Source organism: Equus caballus, chromosome 14, assembly GCF_041296265.1.
Source record: "Equus caballus isolate H_3958 breed thoroughbred chromosome 14, TB-T2T, whole genome shotgun sequence".
Taxonomy (NCBI): Eukaryota; Metazoa; Chordata; class Mammalia; order Perissodactyla; family Equidae; genus Equus; species Equus caballus.
Genome location: NC_091697.1, coordinates 98,124,833 through 98,139,711, shown reverse-complemented (window position 1 = coordinate 98,139,711; position 14,879 = coordinate 98,124,833). Strand labels below are relative to the sequence as shown.

The following is a 14,879-nucleotide window of genomic DNA, read 5'->3' as shown; positions in this document are numbered from 1 at the left end:
AATATACTAAACACTTTGGATAACTTTATAAATTAAAAAAGCAATTAATAGTCCAGGAACTTCTCTAAGCTGACTTAAAAGACTGACCAGGGTATTTAGAGATAACAATCAACCATCCTGAGTCAGTCCATCTATATAAGTTAGGGTAATGTTGGTAGCAATATATTAACATGGACACTGTGTCATCTTTTATAGAGAGAACAATGCACACGGCTAGTTTTATCAAAAAAAAAAAAAAAACCACACGTGTAGACTTGCAGATATACAGAAAACTTGATCCTAAATGAAGAGACAGTAAATGATTCTGAAAAATGCTAGCCATATTGTCACCAAACTACCTTATCAACTTCTAAGTGGATTCCATTGCTTACTCTACTCAAACACGGTGAATCATTTATAAAGAGCTCCTTAGGAATTTGGAGTAATTGCCCTGCGACTAAAAAGGCTGACTTGGACCTCTGGAGCTGGCCATAAGGGATTTATCTTTACTGCTGTATATGGCATGCTGTGCTGTTCTCATTATATGCACAGAGCCAATTGGGAAGAATCTGGAATAATTATTTATTTTTAATATATACCCTGCTTTTTCCACAAAGCAGTTAAAACAGCTTGCAGTAAAATCCCTACATATTAAGATAGTTAAAAATAAAAATAGATATCAAAAGCCATATAGCAGAGTGAGAGTAATAGGAACTTAGGAAAGAGTACTTACTGGATTTGAACATTAAGTTTGTTGATGCCAGCCAAGCAAAACAGCTTTTATAGTTCTTGGTATCAGATAACAGGAAGCATCTTTACACTTGCAAAAGAGAAACATGTGCTTCCCTGAATTTATATAAAATGTATAAATAATGCACTGATAATAGATCCTCACATTTATTCATTCAACAAATATTTATTGCACACCTACTATGTGACAGGCACCTTGCTAGATATAAGGGATAGATTGGTATGTAAAACAGACACAACTGTCCCAAATAAGGGCAAGTGACCCCAGCGGGTCTAGTGCAAGAAGCAAGACAATTGCAATTGTCTCCATTGCAATTCACTACGGTTTTCTCTAGGTTTCTATTTGGTAGTCAAACAATAAGCAAGTGTTTCTGAGCTCTTACTAGCCATTCATTTATCAAATATATTTTGAGCACCTACTATGTGCCAGGCACAATTCTACATTATGATCCGGAATCGAGGATGACTTAAGTGAAAATTGTCTTTAAGTTACCTGGGGTGATGAGAAATACACAAATAAATACAAAACAAGGCAGAAAGAAAGAAGAAATAAGTGCCATGCAAGGCAGGAAGTAGGGGGCTTTCTTGCTTAAGGAAGGAGCGAGAATCACGGAAGTGCTCCTGGAAGGTGTGGGCCTGGTATCACATGTGAGTGATAAGGGGAAGCCCAATAGCAAAGGCAGCACAATGATCAGTCCAGGGACTGGAGGAAGAATAGCAAGTGGCCAACTTGGGCAAAGCATCTGGTATGTAAAGGGGACTATGGCAATAAAGTAGAGAAGTTAGTCAGGGCCAGATTTTGGCAAGAGATGAGGCTCAGTTTAGGAGCTGGTGCTGCTAACTGTGCCTCTCACCTTGCAAAGGCTAGCAAAGGAAACATACAGCTAAACTCTTGCCCTCAAGGACTTTTTGACCTAACACATGCATGGCAAGGCAAATGCAGGACCCTTGCATTTAATTATTCTCATGTACCTTTCTTCTACCAGATGATGTTTTGAGCTCTATAAAGAAAGTAATTATACAACTGCCACAGTTCTGGAAGGGTACCTCTTCAGAGCCATCTGATCTGTGACAGAACCACCTTCTACCTTGTTTACCTTTTACCTGTCACTACGGGCTCTCAGAACCCATTTCTCCCACAAGGGTAACTCTCATGCTGCATCCCTTTCTGACTGGTGCTGGCTCCTGCCTTACAATGCTACTCTTGAAGGTTTCACAGCTGAGGCTGCGAGAATGTAGTTCACAAAAGATTTCAGTTCAGTCTGAAGAGATGCAGCATTAAAGCACACACCACTGGGAAAAGGTCACAGACAATGGACTGAGCTGGTAAGAAGGTACAAGAAGAAAAGCGACTCTGAGAAAAACAGCGTGCTGACTGTAAACCACAAATAACGGCACAGAGTCTAGGAGCAAAAGTGGCAAAGGGCTCTCTGGATAATCTGGATGGACAGCATTGCTCATCATTCTTTCATCTCTCAGACAAAGGACGTCACCACTGGCAGGGCAACATGAACACAATCACTATTTCTGGGGAGAATTGTAAGTGCTGAATCAATGCTTGTAAACAGGTGTGTGTGGGTGGACGTTCCTCCTTGTACATATTTGCATTAAAATGTGTATTTGCAAATGCAAAGGATCCCTGAATTAATCTTCAGCTCACTCCACCCTTGCCTCCTACTTATTTATCATTCATTTGACAATAACTTCCTCACCTTCCCATGTCTCTGCCTCCCTTTATTTTCCATCTGCCCTCTCTCCTTCGCCTAAAGATTAAACTCTCCATCCAAGCTTTTGACGTCACTCCCACTCCCATCTCTTCCAGACAATTGAGTTAAACAACATTAAACAAGTTCTTTAAAACTATCTAACACTCCTTTATTGATTTTATTGACAATCAATACATTGGCAATCTATTGGCAATCTCCAAAAGGAGGAAAAAATACAGCGTTGCCAAACTTATTTGGCCATAGAACTCTTGTTAGATGAAGCACTATATTTCTCCACACGAATTTCCTAAGCTATTGAAAGCATACACTGTTTCTTATAGCTTTTTTTGTCTTCCACAGGGCCCAACAACATGGAAGACAGGGCATTAGTAAATGATACATTTGTGGGTTGATGGCTCAAAAGACTAATGGTTCCGTTATTCACTTGTTTATTTAACAAATATTGATTGACTACTACTATGAATTTTTTTAGGCATAGAGAATAGAGCAAAAAGGAAACAAACCAAGTCTTTGCTCTTAGGAGGCTTACTTTTTGGAGGAGAGAAAAATAATAAAAAATAAATATATAATATGTCAAGCGGTGAAGAGTGCTAAGAATAAACAAAGGAGAGTAAGGGGGATGGAGAGTAAGGAAATGGTGGAGGAAGGTTTTACAGAATGACATTTTATTCAGGATAGTTGGAGAAAGGCACTCTGGAGAACTGCCACTTGTGCAAACATCTCATGTGAAAAAGAAAGGGAGCAAGCCTTGTGCTTATCTAGGAAAGAGAGGCCAGGTGAGTGAACACATGTGCAAGAGCCCCACACTGGAAGTGGTTTGGCATGTTTGACGCAGCAACGAGAACAGTGTGTCCAAAGCTAAATCAGCACACAGAGCGAGGCAGGGGATAAGGTCAGAGATGGGCAGAAACAGAACCCGTCATGCTCTTTCAGTCCCTCTGCTCCACGTGAACTGGGAAACCATGAAGGGTTTTTTACACAGATATAACCTAATATGAGTTGTGTTTTAAGAGGATCACCCCGGCTACTGTTTTGAAAATAGACTAGGGACAAGTGTAGAGACAGTGTGATCATTTAGGGTATGTCACAGTGGATAATGGTGCCTGAGGGAAGACGTGGAGTGGTAAGAGGTGATCAAATCTGGACACAGGTCTTACTTAAGTAACACAGAGAATACAGGAGACAGCGAGTATGGATAACTCTTCTCAGGAGTTTTATTGGAAAGCAGACAAGTGGAACAATGGCATTAATGTGTTTTTGTTCTCTATCTCTCTCTCCTCCTCTCTGCCTCCCTCTCACCCCAGCTGCTGAGAAGGTGTACATCCTCAAGTACAAGACTTTCTCTTTTAAATCAAGTTATCTAGTGTTCCCACTCTCTCTGCTGCAAAATTAGCTCAGATAAAGTCAGTATTTATTTTAGTTTTATTTTAGTTCCAATTTCTTCTATCATGATTAAAGAAAAAGCATTTTTGAAAACCAATCACAGAAATAATAATGATAGTTTATGAATGTTCAGAACTTCTCATTGTATATAACCCCTTCATGTGTATTAAATTGCTGGGCATCATCAACCTGGACCTAAAAGTAGGCAAAGGGCCCAGTTTCTTCTCCTTTACACATGAGGACACCAAGGCTTGGTATAACCATTAGTTCAAGTTGATATGACTTGTTAATAGCATAGAAAGAATTGAAGTTTGAGTCTCTTCTACATTTAAGTTCTCAACCCTCTTAATAATCATGGCTTCATTATTCAAATAAACTACACTCATTTTATTTAGTAAGAGTCAGAAGCAACTCCTTTACTTACCACTAAAAAAACCTTTTTCATATGATTCTGGAAGAATGCTCATTTAGAAATGTTCTAGTTTAAGATGTATCTCATAAAAAGATTAAAACCTCCTGAATATCCAAGGATAATTTATTTCCAAAGGACATATTGCCTTCAATTTATCTAACTTATAGGCTATGGCATGATTGCAAAATCAATTAGGAATCTTGAGAGCAAAATCAATCAAGTTACATTCTAAAGGCTGTTGTTAGTAAATATCCGCTCAATGCAACTGTGATTTCCAGATTTCCCATTAAAATGTAAATGATGCCCTCTTTTTCAAAATCATTATTGTATCTTAGTATGTGATTATATTAGTCTTGATTTACATATCACTGCTGTTATAACGTTTTCTTTAAAATATACTGTATTATACTATTGTGACTAAGCTGAAGTGAAAGATAAAGTGACACAATATGTCTAAAGGCAACCAATTTTGAGTCTTTAAAAATATCAAAATTTGAAAATTCAAAATCTTACATTCCATCATATATATTTAAGGCATTGATAATATATATATACACATACATATGTATGTATATATATTTTTTCTTTAAAATTATAGATTCCATCCTAATGCTGCTACTAAAAGCTAGAAACAAATGTCAATAATGAAGCATACTGGAAACTATACCAATATATTGTACTGCCCAAGTCTATGGCAAAAAGTTAAGCAAAAAGAATAATAATTATCGTGCTCCTGAAATTCACTAACAAAAAACAAGTATTTATGACTCCAGCATAATCCACTTAAAACGATTTTCCAAATGTGAACATTGTTCACCTCCTCCCAAGTCCTCATGACCACCTCAGTCCAAGCTACCATCATCTCCCAGCTGGCCTCAGGGGTCCACTCTTGCCCCCAACAGAGCCTATTCTTCACCAGCCGCCAGAGTCATTCTCCAAAAAGAAGTTAATGTGCTCCTCCGCTCTCTACCCTCCAAAAGTGCCCTTCCACAAGTCAGTAAAATACAAAGTTCTCTCTATAGCTTATAAAGCTCTACATGATCCATCCCTGGACTGCCACTCAGGCTTCCTCTCTGAACCCCCTCCTCATCATTCACCATGCTCCAAGCACACATCCCTCTTGCAGCTCTAGCACTGGCTACTTCCTCTGGTCTTCTGTGCTGGCCCCCTGACTTCATCCACAGTTCCGCTCAAATGTCACTTGGTGGGAGAAAACTCATCTAGCCATGCTCTAAAATACCGCTCAAACATCTCTGCTCCTTAGTCCCTATCTTTATGATACATATTATAAGTTGATATTGTATACTACTACTATACTACTGTATATTATAAATTCCCATGCTATCTTTTCTTTTTTAAAGGTTGGCACCTGAGCTAACATCTGTCATCTGTTGCCAATCTTTTTTTTCCCTTCTCTTCCAAGCCCCCCAGTACATAGTAGTATATTCTAGTTGTAGGAACTTCTAGCTGTGTTATGTGGGACGCCACCTCAGCACGGCTTGATCAGCAGTGCTAGGTCCATGCCCAAGACCAGAACCAGTGAAACCAAGGGCCAACAAAATGGAGGACATGAACTTAACTACTCGGCCAAAGGGCCAGCCCCTATCTTTTAAAATTTTTTTGAGGAGGATAAGCCCTGAGCTAACATCCACCACCAATCCTCCTCTTTTTGCTGAGGAAGATTTGCCCTGAGCTAACATCTGTGCCCATCTTCTCCTATTTTATATGTGGGATGCCTCTACAGCATGGCTTGATAAGGGGCGCTTAGGTCTGCGCCAGGATCCCAACCAGTGAACCCCAGGCCACCGAAGCAGAGAGAGCAAACTTAACTGCTAGGCCACCAGGCTTGCCCCTATTTTATCTTTTTTAATTGAAATTTTTATTAAGATAATTGGAGATTTACATGTATTTGTAAAAAATAATGCAAAGAAATCCCATGTATAATTTGCGCAGTTACCCTCAATGGTTAACATTCTGCAAAACTGTAATATAAAAGCACAACTAAAATATTGACATTGCTATAATACATTAATCTTATTCAGATTTCTCCAGTTTTACTTACACTCATTTATGTGTATGTAAGTAATTCTATATGATTTTATCACATCTGTAGGTTTGTGTATCTGTCATCCTGGGCAATATACTGAACAGTTCCAAGCCCACAGGATGTCTCATGTTGTCCTTTTATAACCATCCCCACCTCCCTCTGCCTCCTCCCTAATGCTTGGAAATCTGCCCTCCATTTATCAAATTTTGTCATTTCAAAAATATTATATAATTGGAATCATCCTGTACGTATCCTCCTGGCATTGGGCCTTTTTCACTCAGCTTAACTTCCTAGAGATTCATCTAAGTTGTATTTATCAACAGTTCCTTCCTTTCCATTGCTGAGCAGTAAGGTTCCGTGGAATGTATGTACCACTATTTGTTTAACCATTCACCTGTTGGAGGACATCTGGGCCAATTCTAGTTTTTGCCTCTTAGCAATAAAGTTTCTATGAACACCGACATACAGACTTTTGTGTAAACTTAAGTTTTTATTTCTCTGGGATAAACACCCGAAAGTGCAATTGCTGAGCCCTATGGTAAACGCATGCCATATTTTTCTTATCCTTTTCTCCCTTAGAATGGAAGTCTTATGACACCACGGACTTGGATATTTCGCTTCAGTGCTGTATCCCAAAGTCCAGAACAGTGCTTGGCACGGAGTAGGGAGTAAACATATATCTGTTGGGTGAGTAGGCTTCAGAGCCTTGTGGAGATGCATTCCTAAATGCACAGATGCTATTGCTTTTATAACTGATTCAGGCAAAATGAGTCTGCAAAAAGGCTCCCTGGGAAGATGGTAGAGATGAGAAAAAGAGAGGTGTGGCTATGGCGCCTGTCCCCAAACCTGCCTGAAGAGTCAATATAGGCCCTGAATGAAAAGGCAGTTAAGCATGGAAACAACCTAAGTGTCCATCAATGGATGAATGGATAAAGAAAATGTGCTATACATTTACAATGGAATATTTCTCAGCCATAAGAAATAATGAAATGCTGCCTGTTAGAAAATATGTGTTGGTCTCTGACCCTGGTTCCTGGCACAGAGTTCCTGAAACACTTGTAACTTCCTAAGTGATAAGAGCACTAGGAGCACCTTTGGTCTAATATTTGGTCTTTGACCTCAGTTCCTGACACCCTTGTTATTTCCTGGGTGACAGGAGTGTCTTTTGTTCTAATGAGGCAACTCTGGGTGGCCTCCTGGATAGATCCTGGATGAGGGCTGGTCACCAGAAAGACCAAGTCATGGCTAGAAACTTGGAATTTTCAGCCCTGCCTCCCATTCTCTTGAGAAGAAAGAAGAGCTGAAAATGGAGTTAGTGATGGATCATGCCTACAGGATGAGGCCTCCATAAAAATCTCAATAGTATGGGGTTCAGAGAGTTTCCAGGTTGGTGAACACATCCACACTGGGAAGGTGATGCACCCCAATTCCATAGGAACACAAGCTCCTGCGCTCGGGATCTTCCCAGACCTCACCCTGTGTACCTCTTCGTCTGGCCGTTCATCTGTATCTTTTATCACATCCTTTAATAAACTGGTAACCATAAATGTCTCCCTGAGTTTTGTGAGTTGCTCTAGCAAAATAATGGAATCTGCAGAGGAGGTGGTGAGAATCTCCTATTTGTAACCAAATCGAACAGAAGCTGTGGGTAGCCTGGGAACCCACTACTTTTGATTGGCATCTGAGGTGGGGTGGGGGCAGTCTTGTGGGACTGAGCCCTTAACCTGTGGGAACTCACACTATCTCTAGGTAGACAGTCAGAATTGAGTTAAATTGTAGAACATCCAGCCGGTGTCTTGGAGAATTTCTTGGTGTGGGGAAAACCTCCACTCATCTGGTGACCAGAAATGTCAGAAGCGAAGTATGAGTTGTGAAGGAGACAGACAGGAGAGAAAAACTGTAGGTTTTTAAATATACTGCCATTCATGACAACATGGATGGACCTTTAGGACAGTATGCTAAGTGAAATAAGTCGGATAGAGAAAAACAAATATAATACAAACTCACTTATATATGAAATCTAAAACAACAACAACAACAAAAACAAACACAGATACAGAGAACAGTTGGTGGTTGCCAGAGGCAGGTGGTGGGAGGGAGGCAAAATCGATGAACAGGGTCAAAAGGTTCAAACTTCCAGTTATAAGATAAATAAGTCCTGGGGATGTTATGTAGAGCATGGTGACTACAAATTTAATAATACTGTATTATATATTTGAAAATTGCTAAGAGAGCAGATCTTAAAGGTTCTCATCACGAGAAAAGAAAATTTATGTTGTACACCTGAAACTATATAAGGTTATATATCACTTAGATCTCAATAAATAAAAAAAATAAAGAAAGAAAGAGAAGTTGGGACAGGAAGGCTGAGTAAACTGTGTTCATAAAGGCACATGTGAGGCTCTGGGAAAAGTCACATGGCCTTCCAGCTCCAAGGAACACAGGAGGACCCAAAGTCATTAAAATGGCTCAACTTGCCCTGATAGTTGCTCAGACCATGTGCAGTTTCATTTGCCTGGGTGGCCACCAGCAGAGGAAAGCATAGCCAGCCCCTTAGCAGTAACAGGAACAAAGGAATGTTTGTTATTTAAAGTAGCAATTTTCAAATATTTTGAGTATATCTGAGTATTTCATTGCAAAAGTCACAAACTGTGTCTATATTTGACTGTGTCTCTGTGTAAATATCCATTACATATATCTGCAGGACAGTGCTCTCTCTGAGCACTAGATGCAAAGGATGAAAGCAAGAAAATAAAAATGCCTTGGAACTCTGACTACTGCAGATAGATTAAGGGATAACATATTTTAAGAATAGTAAGCTAATATCTTCCTCTGGCCTGATTCTTTCAATCAGTTAAGGGTTCTTGCTGTAAGATGATTTCCATTATATTAAGCAAAGGTTGAATGACAATATTCAATAAGGCTGCATGATTATACCTTTTGTATGGAATTATATTTGTGTATTCTAAGCTTGGTTTCTCTGAGTATTTCTTTGCTCAGTTTCTTGAAAGCATAGTGATTCCTCATAGCATGGCTCTAGATCATTGATTCCCAGCCTTGGCTGCACACTGGAATCATCTGGGGAGGTTTTATAACTCCTAATGCCTAGACCATACCCAAGACCAATTAAATCAGACTCTCTGGGGGAAAAGCCAGGCATCAGTATTTTTCATAGGTCCCCAGGTGATTCTAATGTGCAGCCAAGGCTGGGAACTAGTGTTCTAGAATCATCTGTGTCAGTTTCACTAGGGTACTTGTTGATAGTCAGACCTGGGTCCAAAATTAAATCTATTAAATTGGAATCTCTAGGGATGAGCAAGAGGAATCTGAATATTTATCTGTACTCTCAGATGATTTATATGAACACTAAGTTTGACGACCTTTGGCTTACAGTGTTAAGGTAGCTAACGTTGACCTGCAAAGTCATCAGTGAACAGGAAATTATGAAATCTCAATCCACAGTCAGAAGACCTTGCGAGGTTGCAGACAACTGTATTTTGGACATTTCTTCAAAGGTCTTTATTTAGCCAGTGTAGTTATATAGTTTGCAGGTGTCAGTAATAACTCCAGGTAAAGTTTCCATACAGTTTTGAAGTAAATACTTTATTAGGACAAATTGATACTCTAGTGGGAAAGCTAAAATAAAGATGCCATCTAGCTAAAATTAGAAAGAGTTATTTAAAAAAATAATAATTACCTGTTAGAATTAAGGATGCTAAGAGAGGAACTCTTATAGAAAAGCATAAATCTCCAAATTGGGTTTCTCTCTGCCCAACCACTCAAATTTTTTGTTCTAAAAAATTATAATTAAGATGTTTTTAAAGGAAGGGAAAAATTAGAGACCAAGAGGAATCCCCATTATATTTAAAAATATTAATTCATCAGGCATATTTAATCATTTAAAATATGTAAAGTATGTTCTGAAACCTCTCATCTGATCTTAACAAATGTCCTATCTAAGGAAACAGGACAAAGGATTATTAATCCCAAATTTTACAGACCTGTTATTTCTAGCACATAACACAGTGTGAAGTTCTAAGTGTTTGTTGGATTGAATTGAACTGAATTGAATTATCAGATGAGAAAGCCGAAGCATAGAACCATTACAGGCTAACTGACCCTTCATCAGTTGAGCAAGAGAAAACTGCATCAAACACCCAGGTCTAATCCAGAATTCTTCTCCTAACAGCATGCTTCTCCAAGCATAATTTGGAAATTAAAGGTCATTCTTTACACCAGTAGTCCTCAAGCTTGGTGTGCCTAAACACCATATGAATGCTTTTAACTATATCAGGGGTGCTGACTAAAGATTCTGATTCAGTAGGACTGAGGTGGGATGAGATTCTGTATCTTTAACAAGCACCACGTACCAGAGAAAACACCTAATTGCCAATTACGTAATTTATACAATTAACAGTGATTGTCAAAACAGCAAATATCATTGGCTAACTCAGAGAAAAGTGGAATATGTAAGTTATAAAAGTAAAATGACTCAGTCCTTATCAATAAATATTTGTTGAATGTATGAATCCATTAATCAATAGCACAATAAGACTAAATTGGTTTACAATAGTTAGCATAAAGAAAGTTCTAGATTCTGTGTTTTTCTGCCCAACTTTCTCAGTGGAAGAAGGGACTAGAGAGCATATTATCTTGAGCTAACCTGATAACATGGGCCACTTTTTTAAACCAGTCCTCTTCTTTCAGGGCTTGGTGGGCACCTAGATCAGCTCTCCTTCCTCAAAGAATAGGAACCAAGACAATTTGTTCTTAAAAGCAACCAAAGGCTGTGGAGCTGTGCACAGCTAGGGAAGAATGCATAGAATGCCTTCAGTGGTAAGACGAGCAAAGAGTTCTGGGAGAGAAGAAATAGCCCTTCCCTAAGGCATTAGATTTGTTACTAGGCAACAAATAAAATACGATTACTTCTAGCTACACAAAAATGCAGCTCCCAGCAGAAAACTGCTTAAAAATGCTTTTCAAAAGTCTCACCTCTAGACAATTTTGGTGTTCAATTCATCTTATAATTTACATCTTATAATTTACACACACGCACACACATATACCCTTATGGGAATATATATATATGCGTGTGTGTATATATATTTCACATTATTGTACAGCATTTTAAGGACATGCATAATTTGGTAATTCTATACAACAACCAATACTAATCATTATTAGTCTTATAAAGTTATAACCTCATGCTATTTTCATTATGAAAGAGCATAGGTACTAGCTAAAATCGAAAACACTGCCAATATCAAGTGCTCACGAGGATATGTAACAATAGGAACTCTCATTCATGGCTGGTAAGTATGCAAAATGTTACAGCCACTGTGGGAGGGAATTTGGCAGTTTCTTACAAAACTGAACGTACTCTTGTCAAGATCCAGCAATTGCTCTCCTAGGTATTTACTCAAATAAGTTGAAAACGTATATCCACACAAAAACCTGCACATGAATGTTTATAGTAGCTTTATTCATAATAGCCAAAAATGGAGCAACCAAGAGGTTCTTCAATAGATGAATGCATAAACAAACTGTGGGAAATCCATAAAATGGAATATTACTCAACAGTTATAAAAAAGAGCTATCAAGTTACAAAAAGATTTGGAGGAACCTTAAATGTATATTGCAAAGTAAAAGAAATTAGTCTGAAAAGTCTACATACTATATGATTCCAGCTACATACTGGAGGATTCCAACTACACGACATTCTGGAAAAGGCAAAATTATAGAGACAGTAGAAAAATCAGTGGTTGCCAGGGTTTGAGGGAGGGAGAAAGGGATAAATAGGCAGAACACAGAAGATATTTAGATCAGTGAAACTATTCGGTCTGAGGCTGTGATAGAAGCATGATATTATGCATTTTTCAAAAGCCACAGAACTTTTCAATGCAAATAGTGAACCCTAATATAAACTATGACCATTAGTTAATAATGATGTGTTAATACTGGTTCATCAATTATACAAATATACCATATTAGTGAAAGATGTTAATAATAGGGGAAACTATGCAGGAGGGGGAATATATGGGAACTCTCTGTACTCTATGCCTAATTCTTCTGTAAACCTAAAACTGTTCTACAAACTAAGATCTAGGAATTAAAAGAAGCATATTTAGGGGCTGGCTCAGTGGCTTAGTGGTTACGTTCATGTGCTCCACTTTGGCGGCCTGGGGTTCGCAGGCCGGGATCTGGGTACAGACCTAGCACCGCTCATCAAGCCATGCTGTGGCAGCATCCCACATAAAATAGAGGAAGATTGGCACAGATGTTAGCTCAGGGCCAATCTTCCTACAAAAGAAAAAGCAGAAGTAGGTAATATTTAATGCTGACACTGGAAACATTTTTTTTCTAATTCGTAACATATTCACAAACATTTAACATTTAGTTGTTAAACTAAACCTATTAACTACGTATGCCACTCTGTATCATGTAATTTAGAATTAACTATTTAGCTATATTCCAAAGGATATTTTATTCTCGTTCTGTCAAATAGAACTAAATTAATAATCCCACCCATATGAATGTCTGAAGAATTTTTTTTCCATTCCTTTCCCAAGGGAAATGTTCATATTATATTGGTATATGTCTCATTTTCCTTGATTTTCAATATAGTCATGATTTGCAAAATCTATAATAAATATTCTGTCCATATTGTGTGTTGTTACATAACTGAATCCAGAAGTTGCTACCTTAATCTATGAGATGGTTACTTTTAGCTACTGAAAGCCTTGTGCAGCATTTCTCAAACTTCAATATGTGTAGGAGTCAACCGGGGATTATTCTAAAATTCAGATTCTGATTTAGCTGGTTTGAGGTGGTGCCTCATGATCTGCATTTCTAACAAGCTTCCAGGTGATGCTGCTGCATGAACACACTTAGAGTAGCAAGGTTCTAGAGCAAATTTGGGCCATAAAACTATTACCACTGGGAAAAATAAACCCAAACACCCAGCTGTTCTTACAAGGGGTTAAATAGCTGCTTGTTTGTTTCTCCTACCTGGAAAAGTTCTCAGGGCTCCCAGCACTTCTAAATCTACTTTCATGTATATAATCCTTTTCAATTTCATCTATAAAGAGGAAGGCTTGATAACCTTTGCTTACTAGCAAGCTACCCATTTAATACTCTCCTAGCTCGAATGAACCAAAGATCATCTATTTTTAATTCAATTCCTCCATTTACATGTCTTCAATCACAGAAAGGTCAAGTGACTGGCCCAAGGTCGTTTATCCAACAACTGTAAAGGTCAGGTCTCAAATCCAGGTCTCTGGTTCCAAACGCAGGCCTTTCCCCTCCATTCCCTGTTGCTTCTAATAATGATGCACTTCAGGGAATAGGGGCCAGTTTGTTCAGACCACAAAATCCCAGTTTTAAAGGGACTCTCTCAGCCTTGGGCTTCCCACTGCAATTCCTAGCACAGATTTAAGGTCTTGCGGGGGATCGGATACCAGAAAGGACAAGGTTTCTTTGCATTTCAAAATAAGCCTTGAAATTCAACACGATTATGTGGATTAAAGAGCTGATTTGAATATGGTATAAGGTATGAGAGAAAAGACTTAGATGTTTCCCTGTAAAGAATGGGAACAAAAATGATTTGTTCTACTTCTCCAAACTTGATGGTTCTCTTGAAAGAATTCACAGACAACTGTGTGTGTGGGAGTGAGAAGCAGGTGGACGCTTCCCCAGTACCACCCGTCCACAGCAACCTCACTTCTATTGGGACAAAGAAATGATGACTTGATGTCTTCAATGGGACTTCTAGGCTGTTAAAGATAACTGAAACTAAGCTTTTCTTCACAAGATGAAGGCCCAGAAATGTGAAAAGAATGTTGTGCCATTGTCCAGACATTATTAGTTAGAACTTAGATTTAGAGTTTCTCAGCCTCTGGTTTAAGGACCAGCCGCCATTTCACCCTGACATCAGCAGTTGGCTGGGTGGGAGAGTAATAAATATGAGATATTTAAGTGACATTAGGGTCTACACAAGCCTTCTAAATACTGTGCTTCTAAGGATTTCTAACAGTAAGAATCTGCATCGCACTCTTTCATCCTCTCCCTCCTGGAGCCCCACAGCATAGAAAAGATAAGGTTAGGATGACCTGACCTTGGGTGCCATCCCTGCCTCTGAACATTGGACACCATCCCATTATGAAAATTCTGTTCTCATTTCAAAGGGGGATCCCTCTGCAAATGTGTGCACTGTACGCAGGAGGCTCTTAATTGAGGGGCTCAGGTGGGGCGGCCAGACTTTCTCCCTCTGGGCACTGCTCTGACACCACATCACAAAATTTGTAAATAAGTAAGGTCAGTACTCTTCTCTTCATAGGATTAAGTTACTGTCAAGGCAGCTAAGATTCTGGGCTCCCATCTTTCTCTTTCTGGGGATGTTTTGAGGTGTTCACGGGGCAGGCTGAACTGTGATGCTACAATAAAGGAGAATCAGCCTTGTCAACTCAGGACCCAGCCTGAGAAAAATCAGTAGCCTTTCAGTGCGTTGTTGGTGATCTGAGCTCTTAGAGACAACTACAAGCAGTTTAAGTGCCTCAGGGCTATAACAGGCTTCTACAGAAAT

At 38.9% G+C, this 14,879-nt stretch overlaps 1 protein-coding gene across 2 annotated transcripts in view; it reads right to left on the bottom strand.

Moving 5' to 3' along the window:
* The window catches only part of EDIL3 (EGF like repeats and discoidin domains 3), a 381,208-nt gene that overhangs the window by 187,576 nt on the left and 178,753 nt on the right, over window positions 1-14,879 (bottom strand). The window lies entirely within an intron of this gene.